The sequence below is a fragment of the Chelonia mydas genome, chromosome 1 (genome assembly GCF_015237465.2).
Source record: "Chelonia mydas isolate rCheMyd1 chromosome 1, rCheMyd1.pri.v2, whole genome shotgun sequence".
In the NCBI taxonomy this organism is placed as follows: Eukaryota; Metazoa; Chordata; order Testudines; family Cheloniidae; genus Chelonia; species Chelonia mydas.
Window position 1 is genome coordinate 113500076 of NC_057849.1, and position 25733 is coordinate 113525808.

General features: G+C 38.7%; 1 long non-coding RNA gene across 1 annotated transcript; it reads left to right on the plus strand.

Annotated features, from left to right (window-relative positions):
* Positions 1-20: 20 nt before the first annotated feature.
* LOC122463901 lies at positions 21-25238 on the plus strand. Its single transcript, XR_006287634.1, has 3 exons — positions 21-271; positions 1116-1159; positions 16701-25238. It is a non-coding gene; the product is annotated as an uncharacterized LOC122463901 (long non-coding RNA).
* Positions 25239-25733: the final 495 nt, after the last annotated feature.

The window sequence follows — 25733 nt, forward strand, 5'->3', positions numbered from 1 at the left end:
CCGCCCGCCGGCAGCTTTCCGCGGCACGCGGGGGCGCGAGGACGGCGGGAAGGCCGACACAGCAGATGCGTCTTAATCGCTCCCATCGGCTCGGCCTGACCCTTCCCGGAGCCTCGCGCGGCGGCTCGCAAGACAAGGGCTGGCTCCGGCTGCCCCCGGCCCCGAGCCAGCTGCTGCGCGGGGTCCCCGTTCCCCCGGCCCGAGTCCTGCGGACGGACTGACACCGGCGCAGCAGCGGCACCTGGATGGGGAGAGCTGCACAGACTGGCAGGTAGCTCGCTCCGGCTCGGGGAAGGAAAGGGGGGGGCGACACCCTCCTAAATGACGCAATCGATGCTCCAGCCTTGGCTCCCACTTGGGCTGGTGCAGTTGCAGGAGCCCAATCCCCCCCCCCCAGCTCTCTTCCTCCCCCGCCCCCCCTTTTTAGTGCTTCTCCCCAGGACTGGGGGGGGTGTGTGGGGGGGCGAGTCCTGCTCCCCTCCGCTGCCAAACGGGAGCTGTGGCCGTGGCGAGAGAGGCAGAGCGGGCGGGGGGAGGCTGAAGGAGGGAGAGGCAGCCGCAGCAGCCCCCGGGGCGCGCGCACACCCACAGCCCCGCTCCCCCGCCCCTGCGCGGCTCCCCCTCGCCTCCGGCAGCCGAGCGCCGCCCGCCTGCGGCACCCAAGGGGACCGGCTGGCCGCGCGGAGCGACTGGCGGCAGCCCTCGGCTCCCTTCGCCCGGCCCGGCCCCTGCGGCTCGCCCAGCCCAGCGCTGCGCACGACGGCTCCGCCTGCTCCCAGGTAGCTGCGGCTGCTGCTTCTCCTCCGCCGCCGCGCTGTGGCTTTGCGCTAAGGCTGGGGTGGGGGGGTCGGGGGGGATGTAGCCCTGCACCGCTCCAGCTCGCCTGGCTCACCGCCCTGCCTCCCTTGCCCACTCAGTCAGCCCCCAGCGCGGGGGTGGGGGGTGGGGGGGTGTCCAGACTCTGTCACTAATTATGTCTTTTCACCCCCCTCCTCCGCCACTAACTGATCTATAATTTGGTACCCAAGTTTGATTTTTCTCTTGCACTCTCTTTACTTCCTCCCCCCTCCCCCCCCCCCGCCACTCCGCGTGAAACTGGATCAAAAATATCAAAGGGGATTACACTTTAACCCAGTGCCTTCCTGAGAGCACTCATAAGGTAGGTATCACTGGGGGAGAAAATCTATCCCTTCCAGCATGCTCAGTAAGGTGTGTGTGTGTGGTGTGTGTGTGTCTCCCTGTGTGTTTGTATATAAATTTCGTTTCCTTAATTGGTTCTAGCTTGATGTGCACTTGCTTTGTTTAGGCTTCTTTAATATTTTAGGTGGGCTAGACAGAAAAGGGAGCATTTGACTTTGGATGTCTATATGATGGTGTCTTACTTCTGTTGTTAATTTGGAGTTGGGGATATAGTTGGTATGTCAAAATCCTGGCGTCTGAAGAATTGATAGAAATAGAAGACTGTTCCATACTACAGACCTGGAGACTCTCATGTTGTTTACTGTCATCCAAATCGTTTTGTTGTGGTCACAAAGGAGAAGGGGGTTATTTATTTATTTTAAAAGATTTGGATCAAGTTTTTTTTTTAAATGTTCAGATTTGTTAAATTCCAAATTGAAAACATGGCAGAGATTAAACCAATATGGGAGACCTTACCTGTACTACACTAAACAATATAGCAAAACTGAAAGTTCAGAGCATATACTTAAAAATATATATTAATGTGTCTTCCTTGAAGATTAGTTATGAATAACCTTGGAATTGCATTCCTACTTAAAGCAACATTTGACTCTGATGACATTCAGAAAGAGTTGGTTAGACAACTAGCCATGTATATTTTTAGCTCTTTACATTTATTTATAAGTAATTTCACTACTGTTCACTATTCTGGATCCAGTGCTTTGTAATTATCTCACTGTTGAAAGGCATTTTATAGAATTATTTTCTGATTCACTTATTAAAGCTTTTTGGCATCTCCAGGTATATTTTCCACCATATCTTTGGGGATAGTTATGTAGCCATGTGATCTTTATATGAAGAATATGAATGTTACAGGGTCATAAATAGGTTCTTTTTTTCACATCCAGCATTTTTGCCTTTATTTGGATTTGATGAGGAAGCTGTTTGCCTTTAGGCCTTTATAATAGAAAAGTTCTCAGTCAATTTACCTTGTATATATTTTAAAACACATGCTGGAACAGAAAATCACACTAAGTTACTGAAAAAACAGCAGTAACTGGATCTGTTGATGCTCCACCATAGAAACTTTAAATGAGACCCAGCATGTTCATAAAGAATATTTACATATAATTTACTGGAAGTTTCACTCTGTAAAATCCATTTAACTGATAGAATGTATAATATATATCCACATGCACTCTCATGTCAACATATAAATGTTCATGTATATACCTGTGTTTCTAAAACTAACTAATGAGGGCCATGTATTGCACTTGAAAAAGACACCAGCAAGATAAGACCATATAAAATAGTAATGCAAAATGAAATTTTATATAATGTCAACACCTTCAGCATGATTTTTGGCATAAGTAATTTAGTGCAATTCTGTTTGCCTGAACTGGAGTGATATTACAAAGTGAATTAATAGAACATTAGTATTGAAAAAAGAAACAATTCTTCCTTTGAAATATGAAGTGTCACTAACTTGCTATGACACCTGGAAGTCAGTGAATAATACATGTGAAATATTAATATTTTAAATGCATCATATTTAACATTACTGTGAACTTAAAAAATGTTTCATATCAAGAAAACATACGTAGTTCATTTTAGATTCTAAATTTTAAATGCAACATTTTGCCAATGAAGCAATTTATTAAAGAACTAAAGTCAGATATCTCAACATATCAGGTAATTTTGCACATGAAATATAAACATTGTGGAATATGAATTTAATTTTGGTCGTTATAAAAAAGAACATTCATTTTACTTTCCACTACATTGCAAGAAAAACATTTTCAGGTAGCTGATTAATGAAATGAAGTGAATTGACATACTCCATAATTCTTGCATTTTTTAAATACATACTAAAAATAAAACCATAAAGGGACATTTATAGAAAGCATGAAGCCAGATAACACAACAATAATCATATTTGGTTTTAAAATTAATGCAGATTAGAATAGTAATCTATACAATATATTTGCTTTTGCTTAAAGCAAATCATGTAACATTGGGCATTGGATTTTTTAAAAAATACTACAATACTAAAATTATCACAATAAAAGCTATTGGAAGGATTGTATTAGGGTCAAATTCTGCATTCCAACTCCAAATTGTGGTCCCATTGGATGTTTTCAGTGGGATGAAGACATGGCCCTCAGTCCTTCTTCATGCATGAGTCCCTTTGACTTCAACACTTCCTGGTTTTGTTCTAGCACAAATGAGCATGTATACCTAATTCTTCTAAAAGCTAAATCCTATGTTCCTTGCCTAGGGCCAGATTCTGCTTACCGTATGTTTTGAAGGCAATGGGAGTTTTGCCTGAATAAAGTGACCAGGATCTGTTTCTCAATCCTCACTCTGACATAAATGCTACAGTGGGGTTATAATATGGTTGGCATGAAGGCCATATCTTCTCATTAAAATCTATGAGAAGTGTGCTGGAGTAAGGTCTGAGTGCCATATTGTGATCCTGGTTAAGTCAATAACAATTATTCCAGCATGAGAAATGAGGGCCAGATCCTGCTTACTTTAATCAAGCAAAATTCTCTTTGGCTTCAACAACTAAGGCGAGCAGAATTTGCCTTTAAGTAAGGAATGCAGGGTTAAGCTTTTTAGAAGAGTTAGATATATAGGTTAATTTGTGCTGATTCATAGGATCAGAAAGTGGTGTTGGATCCAGATGATTGTGAGAATTTTTCTACCTTACAAATTACACAAGACACCGTCAAGAACTAGGAAATACTGAAGTTCCCATTAGGGACAGAAAAACATAGGAATTGCCATACTGGACCAGACCAAAGGTCCATGTAGTCCAATGTCTTGTCTCTGACAGGGGTCAACCAGATGCTTCAGAGGAAAGTGGAAGACCCTTGTGATAGGCAGATGTGGGGTAATCTACCCCCACATTAGCTCTTTTCCTGAACTCTACTAGTTAGAGATGGGCTAAAGCCCTGACACATGAAGTTTAATATCTCTTCCAATTTTTTTGGTTATTAATTATGATAACTCTGTCTGGTGTTGTCTTCTCTATATAAATGTCCAATCTCTTTTTAAATCTTGCTATTGAGATTTTAAATTCCAATCTGTTCTGATATAAAAACAAATCCATTGTTAAACAGTTTTTCCCTTTCCTCCATGTTTGTTTAAACATGAATTTCTTTGCTATTAAAACACATTTTCGTTTCCACTTTTTTTTGTTTTTTGTTTTAAATTTTGTTACACCAATGTGAATGATGATTATTTATTCCAGAAGAAACTTTTTAAAACAATGGGACTTTCATGTCATGCTTAAAGGATAATTATTGAACTTATCATAATGAAAATCATACTAAATCTACTCCCATGATTGTTGCCTTAACATTTTTTAAAAGTTTGGAATTAAAAAACTCAGACATGCTACAACAGACAAAAAAATTACAAAATATATAGCATGTATTAAAAATATATAACTCCCACAGGGATATTTAGATGTAGACAAGAGTGTACTTTTTGGTTGATAGAATATCAGATGGTGACATATGATTTTATTTTTATTTCTAATTTTTTCTTACAGTTTAATAAAGATGATGTTTTATATATAGATATAATTTGCTGAGCAAAAATTCCATTCAAGTATGTAAAAGAAGCCTTTACATCAAGCCAATTAATGAAGAGGGGCTATGAATTCAAAACTATAGTAGCTATAAATTATATAAAAATAAGGAAGATAAATGGTCACATTAGGTATCTGGAGGGATAAATACAGAATAATCATGCAGTTTGAAAGCAAAAAGAATTACAATTTGATAATAAAGCCTACACTAAAGATAGGCAGGCACATTATAGTTCCACTGAGAAATATAGTAAGTAAAATAAAGCAAGAAAAAAAGATTATTTTCAAACTTACTTATGTGGCCAGGTCTTTTCTAGCTCCATGTTGAAATGTTCATTTATGTATCGTAATTGCAATAATACTGTTAAAGAACAAATTACTCAGACAAAACTGTTCTACATTGGTTTTAGATTTTGTACCCTTAAATCCTAAAGTTTAACCTCTAGCAGTCCCACTGTTAATGTAAGCAGGTAGGTTTGCAGTTTACAGTTTAGCACTCTTTTGAGATCTGGTCCTGCAAGCCCTTACTCAGATGAATAGTCCCATTGACTATGTGAGTAAGAGTTTGCAGGATTAGGTCCATATATTGCGCATCAAGGCCAACATTTTCAAACGTGGGTGCTCATAAATCTATATTTAGGAACCCACCTAAATGCAAGTGGGCTGATTTTCAAAGGTGCTGAGCACTTTACAGCTGCCATTGACTTCAGGGGAATTTGTGGGAGCTCAGCACTTCTGAAAACCAGGCCACAGGAAATTAAATATGGATTAAGGAACCTAGGTTTTGGTGTGCTGGTTTGAAAATTTGGGCTACAGATTGTTATTTGGAATTTAGGTTCCTTTCTGTAGAGGATGTTCAGGATAAAAGGAATACTGAATATTGAAGAAAGCAGTAGTATAACACCCTCTCCCTCAAAACAATCACTTTACCTCCATGCAAAAAGGTTCTTTATTGCTCCCAATGATGTAAATGCCAGTACTATACTTCCATGGATAACTGTTGGTAGTTTTGCCATTTACAGTAGGGAGAGTAGGAACAGTCCCTAAAACAGTAAAAACATTTTGAAAAAAAAGTGATATCCATGCTACAAATACTTTAATACTATTAAATACAGGGAGGCTGGAAGCTGCATATGGTGAGTTATGCTTTCAATGCTGCCATTTTAGGTTACACAAGTAAAGATCTTAGTATTATATTCTTCCACAGATTTTGTGCTATGATTTGGAAATACTAAGAAGTATATTTTCTGGGCCTTTTTAGGAAGGACAATTTTCTGAGTGTAATAAACTGAATTCTAACCACCAGTCTAAACTTTTTATGTGTGGGGGGCAATAAATAAGAGCGAGGAAGAAATGATGTCACGTACTGTACCATTGTAATTAATCATGTAACATTCAAATGCTGACATTATGGAATTTTGTTTAGTACAGTAGAATCAGAAGAACTAAAAAGGGTGATTGATCATTAGTGAAAGACCTTCAGTAACATGATCAATGTTTGAAACAATTTTTGTCAGATATTGATGAGTAAAAATTAGGGATGGGCCTAGTCCAAGCCCCTCAGCCAAACATCCCAAAATTCAGGGAAACCCAGCTCTTAATTTGGATCTGAACTTCCTTTATGTCTATAACAATGGGTCAAGCAAAGGATAATACCAGGCCTTACAACTAGAGACCCACTCCCACCTCTGATCAATGGGATAGTTCTTTGGGAACTGAACTTAGTAAAACTTCTACTCCAGATCTGGGCCTGATCTTTGCTACTTGGGCTCGTCTCTTCTAAAATATTTTAAAAATATCTTTGATTCTTCTAATAGTGATCAAGCTATATACAGCATGGACTATTGCTTAATGCTTTGAAATTCTCGGTAAACCTGTATGCATGTGTTTTATAAATATATTTAATAAAGCCAGCCAAAATATTAATAGGTGAAATACTTACATTTTAAAGGGACACTGTCAGCTTATATAAATATTAAATATATGAGTTAAGTGTAGTTTCAGGTACTTCACCAGACCTAAATGTTCCTCCCAGTTTCTCTAGTTTTGTGTTTTTACAGTTATTTTTAAAATTTTTTTGTTTCCACGGGTGCTGAATAAAAGAATCACCCAAACAGGGGGAAGTGACCGACTACACAGGTTAACCTGACTATGCACAAATTGTTACAAAAAGCACAAAGTAAATAAACTGAATAAAATATAGGAAGATAGTTTCTGTAATCTTTTTCAGTGATAGTAATCATAAGTGTTACATCAACAGTCAGGGGAAAAAAAATCAGACCAAAATGTGATTTTTAAGTTGACAGTGCTTCTTTAAATTATGCTTGAAGAACCATCTCAGAAAAAAAAGACATACGACACTGTTCTGGATTTTATTTGTTTAAATGCAAATTTATGGAGCTGGCCGCACACCAAAAATCAGAGAGTTTGGTACTACAGTAGCTTTGGTGTTTTTTCAGAATTGTAAGTACTACAGAAGGACAAAAGGAGAATATGAATATATGGCAGTTGATATTTAGATTTAGGGTTACGTTTTTGCTTGTTACAACTGTCATTTCCTCTTACGCTTTCATTCCATCATATTATCCTAGCACTACCAGACACTGATTTATAAAAGCTGAAATTATTTACATCCAAAATTGTCTTTTTTATACTATACTTCCTATGTTAGCAACCTTTCAAGCGTCCATGAATCTTAGAATTCATGCAGAAACTCTCCCCCAGTATAGTTATACATTACTAAAGATTGAGTTTAAAGACAGACAAAAAAGAAAATATTTATTCAAAATAATAAAAAGCATTTTATTCAATAGGATTTCTAAAAGCAAACTAACCTGTAATATCAGTATCCCTTTCAGAGTATTTTCTTTTCAGAGTCTGTCCCTGATTTTAGTCCACAGGTGCTGATTTTAGTAGTGGTATCCATTGCTCACTGTGCACACGTTAGCTGAGTGGTATGCACATAATTTCTTTATCTATTACCTGAAAATTGCTCAGATGATTTACTTTTCCAAAATAAGTATTCCCAATGAGTTGCACTCAATAAATGCCTTTCACAGCATTAATACAGAACTGAAATACAAAAGAATATTAATCTAATACATTCCAAAATTCAAATACTTGTGATTAATAAGCATTATTATCCATAAATAAGGCCCTAATGATACTTTGGCAGTGTTGTAAACACAAGAATCAGAAGCAATTATTGTCATTATTGTTCTGTAAGTACTTTCCATGAATACTAAATGGATATTGCTGTCCGGCTACTTGGCAAATATAAATCCCATAAAGAAACAGATATCAGCCAATCAGGTCTGGCTCCTATTAACTATATTTGTCTAATACACAGGGTACATAAAGAAGAGGCCACCAAGTTATTGGAAACAACAAAACTATTGGTTTAAACTCTTTCTTGACTTTATTAACCAACAAATATGTTAGAATAATGCTAAAGAGGAAGTTTTCAGCACTATGATGGGAACTAGTTACACAGTGGCCACAATTGTGAATGGGAAATGGATGCCTGATAATGCACTGATGCATTGATAATTTACCCTTGCAAAAGGAGCATTTCAGCATATATCACATTTACTTGTCTTTTAGTTTTCTATAGGCCCTATAGTCTGGACTCACTGCTGATCACCAGCCCCTATGTGTTCTGACACTGTAGCATACATTCTACTGGCAACATCTCTTTCATGAAATTGAAACCTGTCCCCTTCAGGCAGCTCCAGTCCACCCCAGTGTTCTGGGGTGGATGTCACATTGCCCATAGGTAGGGATTTTGTTTTTGGGGGTTTATTAATTTAATATTTTGGGGTTTATTTCTAGCAATTTTTGAGTTTTATATAGAAGTCCCAAAATTGGTTTTTTGGGCTTTCCTCTTTCTATATACTGTGATGACTAATGTATATACATTATATACACTATATACATTACTCAGTTCAGTACAGAGGAAGAGGAACCTCTGAAAACACCCTATTTTTGGACTTCTACATAAACCTCAAAAATTGCTAAAAATAAATAATCAAAAATGAAATTAATAAATCCCCCAAAACAGAAGCTGTACCTACGAGCAACGTGACATCCACCACAGAACCCTGCTGTGGACTGGAGCTGTTTGAAGTTCCATGGTACTGTAATGAGTAATCTCTTTGTAATGTTCCCTAGTGTTTTAATGTAGTACTATTTCCAAAAGCACTATTGCTCAAGTGTACTAGGTAACCTTTAGTACACTCCAGCAGGGTGTACACAGCCCAATTAATGCATAACATTTTAGTGCACTTTAGACATCACACCCCCAGAGTGCACATTACTGCTCCATGAACGAGCTCTTAGACACAAGTAACCATTTCCGGTATTTTTCTGGTGTTTATTGGATAAACGCCAATTTTTTCCCCCTGTATCTTGGGAGTTTTATCGTGTTTATTAGTTAAAACCAAAAATCAGAAGCCCTACTCCTAGTATTCACGCTAGGGCGTCATAATGAATGGGAGCACTGTTGATTTGGACCTTAGTCTCTGTGGAAAGAAAAAGCAAATCAAAAGCTTTACATTCCTAATGTGCTGAATTCTTTCCCCCCCTCCTTGATGTTTGGGACATGCAGCACATGTTCTCTTTTTTGTAGGTTAACATTGTCACAATTAAACTTCAGTATGTTCTGGCTGGGTTTTGCAGCACATGTGACATGAGCGGCTTTTTCACAGCTAGTAGGTCAAATCTTACTCTGGCTAAATTTGTACAGAAGCCAAACACCTATGATTGTCAGCCGCTTACTCTTGTAACTCATTGGTAAATTGGAGACAACTCCATGTGTAGTGCCCGGCAATGAAAATAAAAGCAGTGGGCAAGCTAGCTATCGTTCACCAGTGTGGAAGGGGTCACATCCCATGAACAAGGACAGGGTGAAGTCACAGCCATATCCAAATTACATACACACTTGCTACTAAGGATATACAGCCTGATCCAAAGCCCACTGAAGTAATTGGGAATCTTCTCCTTGACTTCTATGGGCTTTGGATCAGGCCAATATTTGGGAATGCTCAGTGAGAACACAGCACAGTGCGAGCAACCTGTTAAGTGAGTAGAGGGCTGTGTGGCTAGTTATGTGCTGATGGCAGAGCCAAATGGGTAGTAGATTTTCTACATGTGAATTAGACCACACAAGACCTTGGTGTGTGACATGCCTTCATTGGGGCTAGATTGTCCCTGGCCCTTGGTGTGCTGGCTGGAGGGTGGAAGGGCATGAGAAGACTTAAGCCCCTCCCCTTGCATTCCCGGAGCAAGAATTAGGGGCAGTTACAGTCCCTTTACTCAGAGATCCTTCTATGAGTCCCTGGGGGTACAAATTTCTCTACAAGGGGTGAGACCATGTCTATAACTGCTGGCTGCAGAGAGAGGAGCATGCTCTGCAGCGTCCCGTGGTGATGAATTGCCTCACTGTGCTAGGAAGCTGGGGGGAGAGGGGTTGGAATTGTCTCCCTCTTGAGACAATTCCTCCAAAAACTCCTTGGGGTGCAGAGCAGATTTGCATAATCTCCTAGCTCAGGACCATGGATAGTTTGCACAGTCTGCTCCTCTGTGATTTAGGTTAGATATAATCCTGAGCAAGATTTGCTCCATCTGTATCATTGCATCCCATTTTCAAATTTTGTTCACTAGCCTTGAATTTTGATAATTTGGTGCATTTTATAAATTAAAAAAATCTTGTGTCACTGACAAGAAGTTTTTATTTGTTAGCTATTCAGCATAGAAACTAAAATAATGAGGGTCATTGCTGCTGTGTGTGTTGAATTATTCACTGTTTGTAAAGCCCAGTAATAAATACTTATGCCTTAGTGGGTATATAGGATTAAGTTAACAAACATCTCTGAGAGATTCTGAAGCCCCAGTCCTGTAGGTATATCCATGCGTACAGAACTCTGAAGCTGGACAGAACCCAATGGGGAGCTGCCCAGGAGGATCCAATTATAGGATTGAGGCCTGTGGGATTATACAAGGAAAGTTGTTGTGGTATTACTAGAATGCTATTCCCATCAGTTTTTGGCATGTTTATAAATGGCAGGGAGAAGTCCCAGCCAGGTCCAGGTTAGGGTGAGATTGTGTTGAAGCGCAGCATGATACAGGATGTGGTTTGATTGTGTTTGGGGACCAGGAATGGGGTAGAGAGAGTGAGAAACACAGAGATTCCTAGGAAGAGGAATGGAAATATTGGCGATTCTGTTCTCGCTTGTACAGGTATAAGTCAGGAGTAATGCCAGTGAAATCTCTGGTGTTGTGCCAATGTAAAACTAGTGCAAGCAAGAGGAGAATCAGGCCTCAAACATTGTTTCTTAGTTTTTTGTTGCTAATACTAGCCATTAAACCATTTACATTTTGTTTCATTCTCCCCTTGTGACCTTTTCCATTTAATTATAAGGAAATATATAACAGGAGAAAAAGCAGATTCACACTGGGCCTCATCCAAAGCGCTGTAAAGTCAACTGGAGTCTTTCCAACAACTCCAGTGGGCTTTGGATCAGGTGCACCAAAGGGAAGAGACTATTTCTACCCTGTCTTGAACAGCTACAAACCTGAAAGTGTGTATGATGGCAGTGTAAAATATTACAATAACCCTTTTAAGAACTGTCCGGTTCTGGATGGATTCTGCTACGGAGAAAATGTGTGTGACATATGTTACATATCTGTGACCTTGTGTTAAGGATAAAGGTTATTATAGCATTAACACTGAATATATATATATATATAAAAAGAAGAAACAAATTAACTAAAAGATAAAATATATTGATGGAAGTATACAAGATGCTCTTTAACACGCATATTATTGACTCAATAGATTGTTACAGCTTCAGAGCTATTAGGGTCTGCTGTGTCAATGTGTACTTAGGGACTGTTTAATATGCAGATGCTTGACATGACAGACCGCAGCCATTACGGTCTATCATGTCAGTGGGGATACATGCATATGCACTTTGCTAACCTACTAAAACTCCTTTTGAAATGTAGTTATTGTGCATGCATAACTACCCTTTAGAAATAAAATCAGAAAGCTGCTTTTTTAATGTAACACAATATGAATTACTCAGCAATAAAATATATTTCCAAATTGTCATTTTAAGTATAGAATGTACAGTCAGTGATCCAGAGTGCAATCTTAGATATGCAGCTCCTATCAAATCTTTTAACATTAGCTATTGCACTTGTGCATGTGTGTAGGAGATCAGAATCTGGCTCTCTGTGTGTGTCTGTTTGAAAAATATAGTTTTGTCTTTTTTGAAGGTAAGGGAAAGTGTCATCTCTTTTTTCATCCAAATAATCTTCAGTAGCAATTAAATAAGCTTATGCTACCTAAGAGATCAGTTAATACAAGATAAGTAGCATGACAGTTTGGAAAAACTGAGTATGTCTTTGATTATTTACTAAGTTTTGATATCTGCTATTTGCCTCAAAATGCTAAAAAGTGAAGTGTAAGATACAACATGAAAGACTCATTTGATCATCATAAGGAAAAGAATCAGTAGTTTTGCTTTTCTTTCCCTTAACAACTTATATTTTATTAAAATAGCAAAGCCAAGTGTTGTGTTTAATAAGATATACTTTTCCAATTTGAATATCAAATGTAAAAATACAATTAAAATATATCTGAAATGTGACATTAGTTGTAGGATATATTTCAGCAATGTGCATTTCTAAAAAGTTTAGCATATGCATTTTTTGAGTGTTTTTGATCATTCCATCAGATGCACAGACATCTAGGATTTTTCTACACATATTTCTGAATGGCAGTTATCCAGTGATATTCTTCTCATTCATAAGCCCATGAACTTGAGAATAAAAATAGTTGTGGGATGTTAAACTATTTCCAAAAATGCAAGGATGCCATTATGTTTACTGTTGTGTCATATGGCTCAGACTTTGAGTTGATTTGCCTGAGTGAGGGGCATAGCATGGTTCTAACATGAAACTTACAAGCAAACAGCATTCTAGCATTCAAATAATATCGACTATGTAACATGTTGAGACCTTTTCTCTTCTCTGAGATATGGTCAGGTGCAAATTCTTAAAAAGAGAAAAGAAATGTTCATAATAAGGCAAATGGCCCAACATGAACTCACAGTATGTGCTCTGTGACGGGTCAGTTACAGATAGACACCGATTGTGCTGGGGAGAAGCCAGTACAACCGCATCAACTGTTCCCAATGTGATACCATTGTTTAGGTGGGGGAGGGCTAGGAACAGCACAGAGCCAAGGGGCACAAACTCATATGGCCAGAGATCTGCAGGGTCTGCACAGTCAGTGTCCATGGTTCTTCAAACTATGAGTAACTCTGACCACACTCCTTGCTTCTTCCACATGTTCACAAGCCTTCCTTTCCCTAAATGATACACAGTTTTTAAATTAAGTGCTCCCTTCCTACATTATTCTACATGAGAATGGGAGGATATGGCCTAAAACGAGCTATCTGTATACTGTACTGAATTGGTGACAGTCCAGGTTTTCACTGTGCTGCACACCATGATCACTTTGAGCTCCATGTTAGCAAGGGGACAAGTCTGAATCTGCTATTGCAAATGTACAGGCTGCTACCACTTAAGCAACAGGAGATAATTTTTTAGCCGTTAGCAATATAGGGCCTATGACATATGGTTGAACAGTTCTGATTCCATTCAGTAGAGGGTAACAGTGTGTGTGTATGTGCTTGCTTTCTATGTTAAAGCTGATCCTGGGCAAACTCAGGACATCTACTGAATCACTTAATTGCAACCTTGTGATTATTGTAGACACACTGATACAATTCCAGGAATCAGTTAATTTGCTGTGGCTATTGTTTTGTATCTGGTTTTTTTCACTGATGTAAAAAAACACCTGCATGTGTATATGGATGTATAGACATCAATTAAAAATGCACACGCATAAAAACAGAGTACCATATTAAACAGTGAAAATCGATAATGTGAAAATGTAGCCATTGACAGCACTTCTAATTTTGCCTGTTACAATGGTGTGCCATTTCTTTGAATGCAGCACACTTTTATGCCCCATTAAAGCATGGCTGACATAGCTTTCAACTACTCACAAATGCTGAGATGTTGAAAAACATAACATTTACAAAAGATACATCTGGTGCATATTTATAAGGCTCGGAATAAGGATGCATTTAAATAGTGCACGTGCTATCACCACATTAGGAGAAAAGTTACTCCAGGCCCATATGTGAAATCAGTAGTGAAATGTGTGCTGACTTAAATTCCTGGTATATGATATTGTGTGTCTCTGTGTTGGACATACTAAAACAAGAGACTATTGAACAATGTATGCCCTTCTCCAACTGAGCAGCATATCTGTGTCAAATAAACGTCAATGTGTGTAGTGTAAATCTACATGGGCAGAAGATGGTCAGTTGTTTTGAGAGGCAAATATTTAATGTTAGAAATTTATCTCTGACTTCTAATTAAAATACGTCAGCATTTGTTCTGACTATTCCTCTTCAGAGAGATAAGTGAGAACTAGTTAGAAATCAGGGAACAAAATGCTATGTGCTTTGTGATGCGGATGATGTATTAAATTAAATAGATGCGCAGCATATAACAGCCTATTTTATATCACATAACATGTCGAGGAGTAAAAAAATACTTTCCACCATTCCCCCAATACAACAGGAACTTGAAATAAACCAGAAAGCCACATTTTAATTAATGTTATGGGTCATGTTTTAAGCAGATGGAGCCAGGAAATTCAAGGTTAAACTCTGGGCTTTTTTAGTCTTATGAACATGAATTAGGGAGGTAGCACCAGACTTCATTGCAATTTCTGGCTATCTAATTTAATCTAACCCAATGTGGGTTACTGAACCCAGAACTGACGTCTGGGGGTGCTAACAAAGTTATTTGATGCAAAAGTCACTCTAGCAGGACTGTGACTTCCTTACGTCACTTCAAAGTAAATTTTTTTAAATTTATATTTATCTTCACTGGAGGAGTTGCCAGAGTGTTTTCATTTTATGTTGGACACCCACACTTAGAAGGTTACAACAGATGCACATGCAGTTTGCACAAATGCTGTTTTTGCACATACAATGTATCTAATTACCAAATTTGCTTGCACAAATGTAGGTTTTGATTTAGCATGGGCAAATGAGAGAGTGAGGACAATTTGTATATGCAAGTGTCGAGTCAAGGTTGAGCCCTTGGGCTCTCATAGCTCTACATTTCTCACCCAGAAGTGGGAGATATCACCCTATAGTCTGATACTACATCCTTAATTCACTTGACAATAAACCTTAGGGACCTGCCATCAGGGACAATCATCTTTGGCAGGTTCAGAGCTTTTGGTAACATCAGCTGAGGCAGACGTGGCTAACCATGTCATACCCTCACCATTACTAACTGATTGAGCAAGATGAGTTTCTGGCTAAACCCTTCAGCACAATGGACAACAGCAGTACTGAATATACCTTTGTCCCACAGTGTCTGAGAGAAGCTGATATGGGAATATATAATTAAGGCACAATATCCAACCATACTATTTCTCAAGATGCTCTATATTTATATTTATCTACAATTATGGGCTGCCAGTAATTATTATTAATATACTTATTTTTAAGATGATAGAGGTTTTAGGGTCAATACGTATTTTGAAACTCGTATGGCTTTTGAAGAAGGATAAATTGTAAAGATGAGCTGGCCTATTGTGATATTTGTTTAACTGGTTAGATTCGTACCATTCCTTTGTAGCCTTTATGATCTATCATACCAGTCTGGCAGCTATGCATGGGCACTATATCCACATGCCCACCAGGAGCCAGATTTTAATCTTAGATAAATGGCATGCACTCAAGCTGTTTTCACAACACCTCTATAAAACTACTTTATTTTAAGAAGAAGGACTGTCTTCTCCCTTTCATCCTCTTGATTTAAGCCTATAAGTGTGCCAGGATAGTAGAGTGCATGGTCCCAGTTGTGTCTAGGTGTGTGCCATGCATGGGGGATTAGATTTTCCTCTGATATCTGCAGGCTAAAAATCACTGTGATATTTTTCACTCTCAGTATCCTTGCCATTTTTATTTTAGGGTGTTTTTAATGCACCAAACACAATCTACCCTTATTACAGACTCATCAATTTTGTCAGATTTCATTTCTCTGTGATGCACAGTGCAAGAGAAAGTCTTCTCAATCAATAAACAATTTTATATTTGTACCTCTTAAAAATTATCCAAGGTGATTTTTTTTTCAAAAACTGAAAAATAAAATGATCCTGAGTTGAAATTTTATAAGTAAAGTTTCAACTAGGAACAGATATTCACTGCCAAGATATATAACAGAGTTTTTGAGAGATCCTTATCTTCAATGCTATAGTAAAAAAAACATGTTACACCCTACTCGGCATCATTCGTTAAGCAATTAAGTTACTGATAGGCTTTTACATTTATTTACCATGATGGAAAGATATGTTTACTCAACCTGAGTACAAATCAACATGAGGAGGCGGAAGTTCAGAGTAAATTTGACTAATGATGTTGTGTTTTCATCCTTGGAAGAAAGAAAAAAGCCTCTCTGCTTTTGATGCTATTTTATCTCCATTGGAAGGGATCTGAAATGATCTGAACTGTCATGTGAGAGCTCAGTTAAGCTCAGATCCTCTTTGATCGCATCTGAATGTGTCTCGCAGTTGGCTCATACCTTTCTTATACGAATACAGCGTCCCACACTTTGGGATGTTTATTAAGCACTTTAACTTTTCATATATTAATGGTCTCACAATTAAATTTTTAAGCAAAATATGGGGGGAAACCTTTGCCACGAGGAGAAATTTTAATGTGGAAATAGCAATTAATTCCATTTGAGCATGACTTTTAAACTACACAACTGACTGTTATAAGTTATACTTCTGAATGAACCCTAATTATCTATTGTTTTCTTATAGGCCGCTAGCATGTTCTCCAGCCTTGTCTATATGGATTTCAAAAGCTCTGTTTCTCCAAGTAACGCTTCAGCATCCTTTGTGATGGGATCCATTGTGTGTGAGCATCATCATCAGTCTCTAAGACAAGTTTTTTTTAAAACTTTCAATATTTGCGAAGAGATTGCTAGATATGAGGTCTCAGTCCAGAGCTGCTCTGGGTGCAGAACTACTCCAATGAAGAGATCGGTCAGCAGAGCAGCTGTAGAATATTGCCCATATTGAGGGCATGTACTGTGTACTGAGGAGTGGGCATTTAAACCAATCTCCATTGTAACATAATTGATGAAAAGCACCTGCTATCAGATTCTCAGCTGGTATAAATCAGCAGACCTCCATTGACCTCAATGGAGCTGCAGGATGCTGATTTGTACCAGCTGAGGATCTGGCCCCTGAATTTTTGTGAGTTCAGGTTCTGCAGACAGATGGTTATGATCTGACAACACTGTATTGCAACTCAAATACTGCCACATCATGCCCAGAGAGTCTTGTGCTTTGGGATCCCATTCCAAAAGAGGGGGAGAAGCTTGGATTCTGGTTATGATTCTTTATAGTAAGAAGATAAACTTGTCTTGTTGCAGCTATGCTTAAATCTAGCCTTCCAACCATGGGGTTAAATTCTGTGTTGCTTATTCAGACAAAACTATCTTTGAGGTTTATGGAATTAAGAACCACAGAATTTGTCTAAGAGCTGTTGGATCATACCCCATTTCTGACCTCAAAAACTTTTTACTTTCATTCCTGATTTTTCTTTTTGTAGAGATTGTCTCCTGCACCAAAATGTGTGATGGTTTTGTGATGTGGAAAAACATTTACTGGGACTAGTTTAAAATGACATGATATTCCTTGCCTTTGTGATCTAAGCCAAATTTGAACCCAGGTATTCATTCTTCATTTGAACACAGACATTCTCTTATTCTCCAATCTAATCACTTATACTCTTGTATAACTTGTGCTGGAAGCACACTCTGGTATTTTGGCTCTGAAATGATTTCATTGTTAGGCTGAGTGTGACACAGATGGTATTCTTAAATGTAAAATTCTTTTTATGATTCTTGCAATTTCATACTTATTTCATTAGCTCATTATTTATGTTAAAGGGACATCATCAACTTGAAATCTGCTTAGTTTAAAAAAAAAAAAAAAAGGTTGAAAGTAGTTTGAGGTACCTGCCTCACAATCTGCCAGGTTTTGTGGTTTCAGTACCACATTTTTTTTATTTTAAAAATGTTTTTGTATCCCTAGCTGCTGTGTGACAGATTCACACAAACAACAATGGGAAAGAGTCTCATTTAAGGGATTATAGGTGAGAAGCAGTGAAACTGACTATGCACAAAGTGCTGTGAAATGCACACAATAAAGAAAATGAAGAAGATAAAAAATAATTTCTTTTTGCCAATCTCTTTTAGTTAGACTAATGTTAGGTGTTACTTGTAATTTCAGTAGGGAAACAATTTTCAGATAGAAATGTGATTTCTATCCAAAGCTGTCTCTTTAGTACACAAGTATAGTTATTAAATAAACATTAATTATGATAGCTGCAATTACTCATTCAGATCAATAATCAGAACCAGGAGCGAACCAAACCATAGCAACTTTATTTTTCCATTAACTATAGTGTGATTTAAAATAAATTCAAATAGCCCTAACCATTCAGCCCCATCTGCTAGACATGAAAAGTCACTTTAAACCCAATGCAGATCGTGAAAAAATGGGAGAAGAGGTGTTCAAAAGATACAGCATATGAGGAAAGCTCCTCAGATGGTGTAAATCCGTGCTGCTCTCTTGAAGTCAACAAAGCTATGTTGATTTACCCCAGCTGAGATCGTAGCCTGACATTTTTAAGTGCCAGGTGTTATGGTGAGTTTGTCCATTGGGTCATATACTGATCCTGTTCATTAAGGTTAAGTGGTGAATGTGATATTTTTCATTTTAATCAGGACAAGGGAAGTAAATGCTGTCAGGAAAAATCTAATTTGAGGATTTTGTTTTCCTGGAAACTGGGGGCTGTTTGCCTGAATTGTATGGCGTTTTTGTTTTGTCCTGTCTGTGTTCAGTGGGCTGAATCCTCCTCTGACTGACATGCCTTGCAACCCCACTAATTTTGATGTCTGACAGGTCTGTTTTAATCTGTTTAATCTGTTGGAACTCCCACAGCAGGATCTGTAGAAGATTTTTCTTTCTGTCCCCTGTCTGAGGTGCAGACTCTATTGTCTGTGTGTTGGGGAGCAGGGTTCCACTGTGTTAGAAAATCTTTTTGCTTCAGGCCCAAGGGAAAAGTGATAAAGAATTAAAAGGGAGGGACTATAGCTATGGTTAGTACTGAATGCTGCTACTATTGCGCCCTATGCACTCAGCAAATATTTAGCCTCATAGCAACAAGAAGCCTTTTTTTTTTTTTAAATTTCCAAAGTTAAAGGGTAGATTGTATCTGACCACTGCATGTTTGCACAAGTGTAGGGGAGGGCATGAAAAGTCTTCACTGCTCTCATTCAGTGGCTGAGAACAACTGTCCCTAAGAGCAGGGACAACTGCTCCCTTCTAGTGCTCCCTAGCTAGGCACTAGCTACCCCAAAAGGGAGGGGAAAAGGAGGCGATAGGGTTAAGTTCCCCATCCCTGCACATACATGCAAGCAAAGACATGCTGCACCCCTTTAAAGGTTGTAGTGGAGGTATGCTCTCCCTGTAGAACAAGGGCGAGCTTTGCAAGATGTTTTTCCTACATAAAGCACAATGCCTCCTGTGTTCTCCCTGGGGAAGTAAAGTTGTGCAAAGCCCTTTACGCAGGGCAGTGCCTATCAAGTCCAGCAGCACTCTAGGACTGCATTGGAATGCACTCAGGAGAGAGCTGAGCTCACCCTGTGCTGGGGGTCAGCTGTAACTTTGGTATTTCCTGATGTTGCAGGGCTTTACTCTGAAGCCTGAACATTCTTCTAACAGTTTTTAAAAAAATGAATTATGTTATATTTCCCCAGCCGAGTAGAGCTGGCTGAAGCTCGAAAGGAGGTTCAGTCTAGATGCACACCCATATGTTCGGATGCATATCTGAACCTTGTCTGAACTGTCCACACTGCTTGTACTGGAAAAACTAGACAATAAGCGTGATGAGAATAGGCTTTCATGCAAGATGTTTAATATCCATTTGGGACAGAAATATTGCAAAACCAGCCTCTGTGGCCCTGCTGCCTTCAGTCTTCATCTTGAGTGAAATTATGAAATACAGAAGTGCAGAAAATAAAAATAGCGGGTGAGTGAAGGGAAATTAATCTCCGTTTTTCCAACCCCAATAAAAGTTAGATTAGGGTTTAGTTCAGGCTTTGATTGAAATTTTAGTAGCGGTGGTGATGGAGGAAAGAATGTTTTTGTTTTAGCGGAATTGGTTCATCCATCCTTGATATGCTTATGGTTAAGTCTGTGCCCACTGCTACGATGCAATGTAAAAAAAAGTCTGTACTTCTTCTTTAAGAGCTGTCCCTTCTGAGAAAATTAGGGCTGACTATAATGGGGCCTGTCTCTATTGTATGCAAGGGAATGTGGCATAACACCAGTAGGAAGAGAGAGGCTTCTGTGGTGAGTCTTGCTGCTCATTGTCCTCAAAAGCAGGTGTATCATCTATGTCTGTTGCCTGGGTATGTTTCTGATTGTTAATTAAACAAATATATTAGTACAATACAAATACTGGGTGACACTGCATTTTAGCCAAGAGTTTTATCCTTCCTCTGCACACTGGGGATTTCTTTTCTAGTACTCCTGATTCAGATTAGTTTATTTCTTGGTGGCACCATAATCAGTGGAATTATTTCTATTTTTATTCCCATTACAAAAGTTTCAGTGTCAGTTAATAAGTGGTCAGGAAAACAAAGACCATATTTACGGAACAAAATCCTCACTTTTTTGTTGAGTGGTAAATTAATAAATGGTAATGATAATTGGTAATTGTAATTAATGCTAATGGTAATAAATGGTAAATTAATTTAGGGATCTAGCTAAAAAATTGTAGCTAAAAATCCAGACTCCACTCTGGCCTGAGTGAGCTTGGGAGATGCACAGTGGCAGGTGGGGAGAAATTTCCCTCCCAGGCCACAGTATAACTTTGGTGTTGCTCCATGAATCTACGTCAGCCCAGTGAGTAACATTGTCTGTGGGGGGCATTCACACTGCATCCCCAGTCAGATACAGTTCTCCTGGCCTCACCCTGTTCTCAGACTGCCCATGCTCTGTCCCCTCCCACTCCCTTCATGCTGTTGCATGGACACTATCTTGCTCACATCCAGTTTGTCTTGAACAGCAGAATGATTCCACAGCACAGAGGCCCTTGGCAGTTGTAGAGGAGAGGCCTGGATTTATCCATTAACATACTAAGGACTAAATTCAATCCTGAGTTAAGGATCCATGATGCTTCACTGAAACCATTGTGGGTAGCACGGAATGACTATCAGGGCCGAATTTTCCCTAACAGTCTGAGTTACACATACATACACTTCGATCTTCTCAAAAAGCATTTAAGTAAGAACTGACCTTTCTATGTCAGTTGTGAAAAAACATATTGGCTGGGTTTGGAGAGGTATACAAACTAGGAAGCTGGACATAGACAAATGTACATTTTTTCCTAAGAACACGTTTACAGCTGGAATTCTCCCCAGCATTACAGTTAAAGGGAGTAGATGTGGTTATAGTGTTCAGTGACAATACCTGTAAAGCTCCTTCCTAACATGTAATGGGATGTGAGGCCTTTGATTTTAGTCGTCCCAAAAACATTATTTCCATTGAAATGCCTGCTCCTGAAAAGTTGCAGTCCTTCATGTGTATGGTGCACAAACGACAGAGTTGTGTTGTGGCTCTTTTAAACTGTATTAAAGTGGATGTAAAATAGGCACAATGTCCCTCCACCCTTAGGAGTACCCCTGGCATATGGGGCCTCTCAGCCAGCCATAGAACCAGCTTAGCCACCTCCATGCCCTCTGCAGGCAGGACATTTCTGTGCCCCAGATATTCTCTGGTAGTGCCATGGCCCACAGGGAGACCTTAACAGCTGGAGCACTAGTTAAGGCAGCCTTCAGGAAGGCTATGTCTACACTACAGCCTGTGTCGGCATAACTTATGTCATTCAGGGGTGTGAATAAACCACCCCCTTGAGCAACATAAGTTACACTGACATGAGCACTCGTGTGCACAGTGCTATGTCCGTAGGAGAGCTTATGCTACTCGCGGAGAAGGGGTTTTTTTTATGCTGACAGGAGAGCTCTCTCCCATTTGCATAGAGTGTCTTCATCGGACGCGCTGCAGTGGTGCAGTTGTATTACCGCTGCAGTGCAGTACGTCTAGACAGACCCTAAAACTTGCTCAGTAGAACTTAATCAGCAAATCTGAGCACTGAAGGCTGAAGTGACCCCCAACAGCTCCAGGATAGGGGAGGTGCAAGCTGCCCTTTCTTCATTGTATTTGTTTATGGCTTCTTAGAGGTGTATGGATATTGGAGGGGGAAAAACTGGTTAATGGTATCTGACCTGCTTTGTGGTGATAGTGAAAAACTTGGAGACACTCCTACAGTCTTGTCCACCGTGGACTCAATTCTGTCATTTGTACTCACATTAAGTAGTACTCTCCAAGTAGTTCCATTTTTTTCAGTAGGCCTACTTGCAAAAATAGGCCCTGATCCTGCAAACACTTACATGAGTGCTTAACTTAGATCCATTCATGGGACCTAGACGCATTCTGAAAACTAAAAGGTGCATAAGTGTTTCCAGGATCCGGGCTTTCGAACTTACTCAAGCCCCAGTGGAAGTGAAGTTGGCAGAATACGGTGGAGTGGGGTGAGAAAATTAGTGAACACAAAATCATGATATTTACTCAGTTTATGCATTTTTCTACTTTTTTCATGAAAACTTGCATACAAAACAGGCACATAATTGTTTTGCTAAGTGAGCCTTGAAAGTAAGAGTCTTGATAGCTGTTAAGTATCTCCTTTCTAGTACAGTATGTTGTCCTTATAAGCTAATCAGTAAAACTTGCTCGGTAGAACTTAATCAGCAGAACTGAGCACATTGTCAGTGCTTCACAAATACTACTACTAATAATAATTAATAATTAGTAATAACATGAGCTCCTTTTAACACAACCTATCAGACTTTTGCTTTATTTTGAGGAGGGCTTTACTTGCCTCTAGTTAACTTAAGAATTAATATTTATTACAGCTCTATTTACAACACCCAAGAGGAATTTGAGTAGGAAGGAAAATATTGATAAAAATTAAATTTTGACAAATATCGGAAATGAAATTCAGAGAAAATTATCATGCTGTTTCATGCATCAAGCAACAGTGCATTTAGTATAAGGTTCTGAAAGAACAGTAATTTTCATACAAGTAAGTATCCATATTATTGCTAATAAAACTGGATCTGAACAATTGTTTGAAATGTAAAACACTATATTTGTATGTGATTGTTATTAGAATTACCTTTGATCTCCTGCTGTTCTCTTCTTTAAAAGTTTTCCTTAGAATGTTGTGACTTATATATGTTATAAGAGAGGGATTGGATGGCTCAGAGAATTGGTAATGGATCCAGAGCTGTTCACTTCTGCATCACCCCTCTAATTTAACACAGGCTGGCAGTGACTGAAAGTTAATCTAATGGCTGTTTGGTAGTTTATGTGAAATCGATTCGTGGTTTACATGCAGTTCCAACAGGACAAGAATTCACATTGTAAACAAATCTCTGGGCCAGATCCTTAGCTGCTTTTAATCATTGCAGCTCCAGTGACTTCAATGGAGCAATGGTAATTTACACCAATAAATGACCATCAATCACAGCTGGCACTAGTTAACGTGTGTTGTCAGGCTCAATATAGATGACAGTGACTCAGTGAGGAGGGAGATTATGGGCAGATTCTCAGCTGGTGTAAACCAGTGTCATACCATTGAAGTCAAGGTAACTATATACTGATTTACCAGCTGAGGATCTAGCACTAAATGCCTATAGGTGGACATGTCAGGTCAAGTTTGAGCCACAGTTAGAGCAGTTAGAGTTGCTTGCACCACTGATGTTGTGCTGTACCGGGTGTTTGAATATAAAGAGAACCTTAATATTCAGGGCTGTCAACGAGTGTTAACTTACAAGCAACAAAATTTACTGATTTATTTTAAAATCTTGTGGAAAAAATTCTAGGGACTAATTCTACTCCCACTGAAGTCTGATGTGTATGAGATATTGTGGTGCTATTGGTAAAATATAAGTGAAAGTCCTAAGTAAGTGTTATCAGATCTGTCCTTTTCTTGATATGTGTGCATTGTCCTGACAAATACTCAAATGTGAGTTGCATATGTGTGATAAGGAGAGAAGAGGTCCCTATGAACACAAATAAACTCTGCTCATGAAAAGCAGCAGTATTTTGCAGGGGTAGCCACAAATGCTGCAATACCACTGCTGGGGTGAACACATATTTAATGTAAAACAATATTGTTACCTAGAATTTAAGCTTTCCAAGGAAGGGGCTTTTGGTCCAGATTTTAAAAGATATTTAGGTGCCTAAAGATGCAGATAGGCATCTAATGGGATTTTCAAAGCAGGATTGCTGCTTCACAGTTGGGGAATATGATCCCTTATCCCTTATACTTATATTTGTCTTTAAAAGCACCTAGCACACAATTGATGCTATATATATATATATATATATATATATATATATAGTAGATAACAACAAGGGTTATAAGAAGGACTATACAAGTAATCTAATAATGTGTGTACTACTGAGGACTCTTGACACATACATACCAATTCTTATGAATGAATATTGTATTGTGAAACCCTAACTACATGAATTGCAGATTGATTCTTTTGTAAGCTATGCTTGGTGGCGTCATTCAATGGAAATAGGGAAAATCCAGAGAACAGGAAGGTCCTGAAACACAACACAAGTGGATCATTTCCAATCATCAGCAGGTGGGAGCGGGAAGGATTGAAAACTTGCACAGGAGTGCATGCCCCCTGAGAGTGTCAGAGTCTGTTCTGTTGTGGACTATCCCTACTGCAGGATTTTGATGGTGGGTGTAGTTTTGGGGAGGAGCAGGAGTAGGGAGTAGTTGTGATAGCATAGAGTAGGCGTCAGCAGTGGATCTACCATTGTGTAGATTCACTGACCGTTGATCCTGGAAGAATAAGGATAAAGCAGTAGAGTTGGTGCATCACAGCTAGGGAGCAAGAGTCCTTTTCCCCACCCTCAGTCTCATCATCAAGCTAGGTTACTTAGGTTTGGGACAGGAGAAAGGATTTGGTTCAGAACGAGTAACTGTATAAAGTGCTTCTCATGTAAAATATTAGCTTAATTGCTTAGTAAACATATAATGATTTTAAGGAAAATCAGTAAAAACATGTCCGCAAAGGACACACCAACCTGAGGACTACAAGGGAGTTTTAATTAAAATAGCAGGTAAAAAAAAGTGTGATGCAATATTATTATTTCCTAACATATCAACAAAGTACAAATGCCTATTTTTAGTGCAATTTTCTAAATGAAAAAGTAAACATTAATATCTTCAGAGATCTTACTGATCCAGTATGATAATTTAGAAAAATATCTCTATTAGGGATAGTTATATATGCTTTTTGTTGGAAATGCAATCACAGAATGTGCATATAACTGCAATCTGTAGACAGATTAAGTAAATTAAATCACTCAATGTCTTTTTTTCAATAGCTCTAAAGTTAAAAGTAATTTGCAAAGAAAATACTCAGTTTCAATTGGTTTGTAATATCTGCTAATGATCTTTGGAAAAATTTCTGATAACACACTGGAATTCCCTCAGGGACAGGATTTTGAATAAGTGGATTTTTTAAAAGTCTGAGATGTCATTAGCTAGTGATTTCTTTGAAGTAAAAAGCTGTTAAAGAATAAATTGCATAGGTATACAAGTGAACAGGACAATCATTTTTATGAATAATATGCATTTTCCCACTGTACTTTCTGCCCGGAAAAGAAATAATTCAAAATATAAGCTGC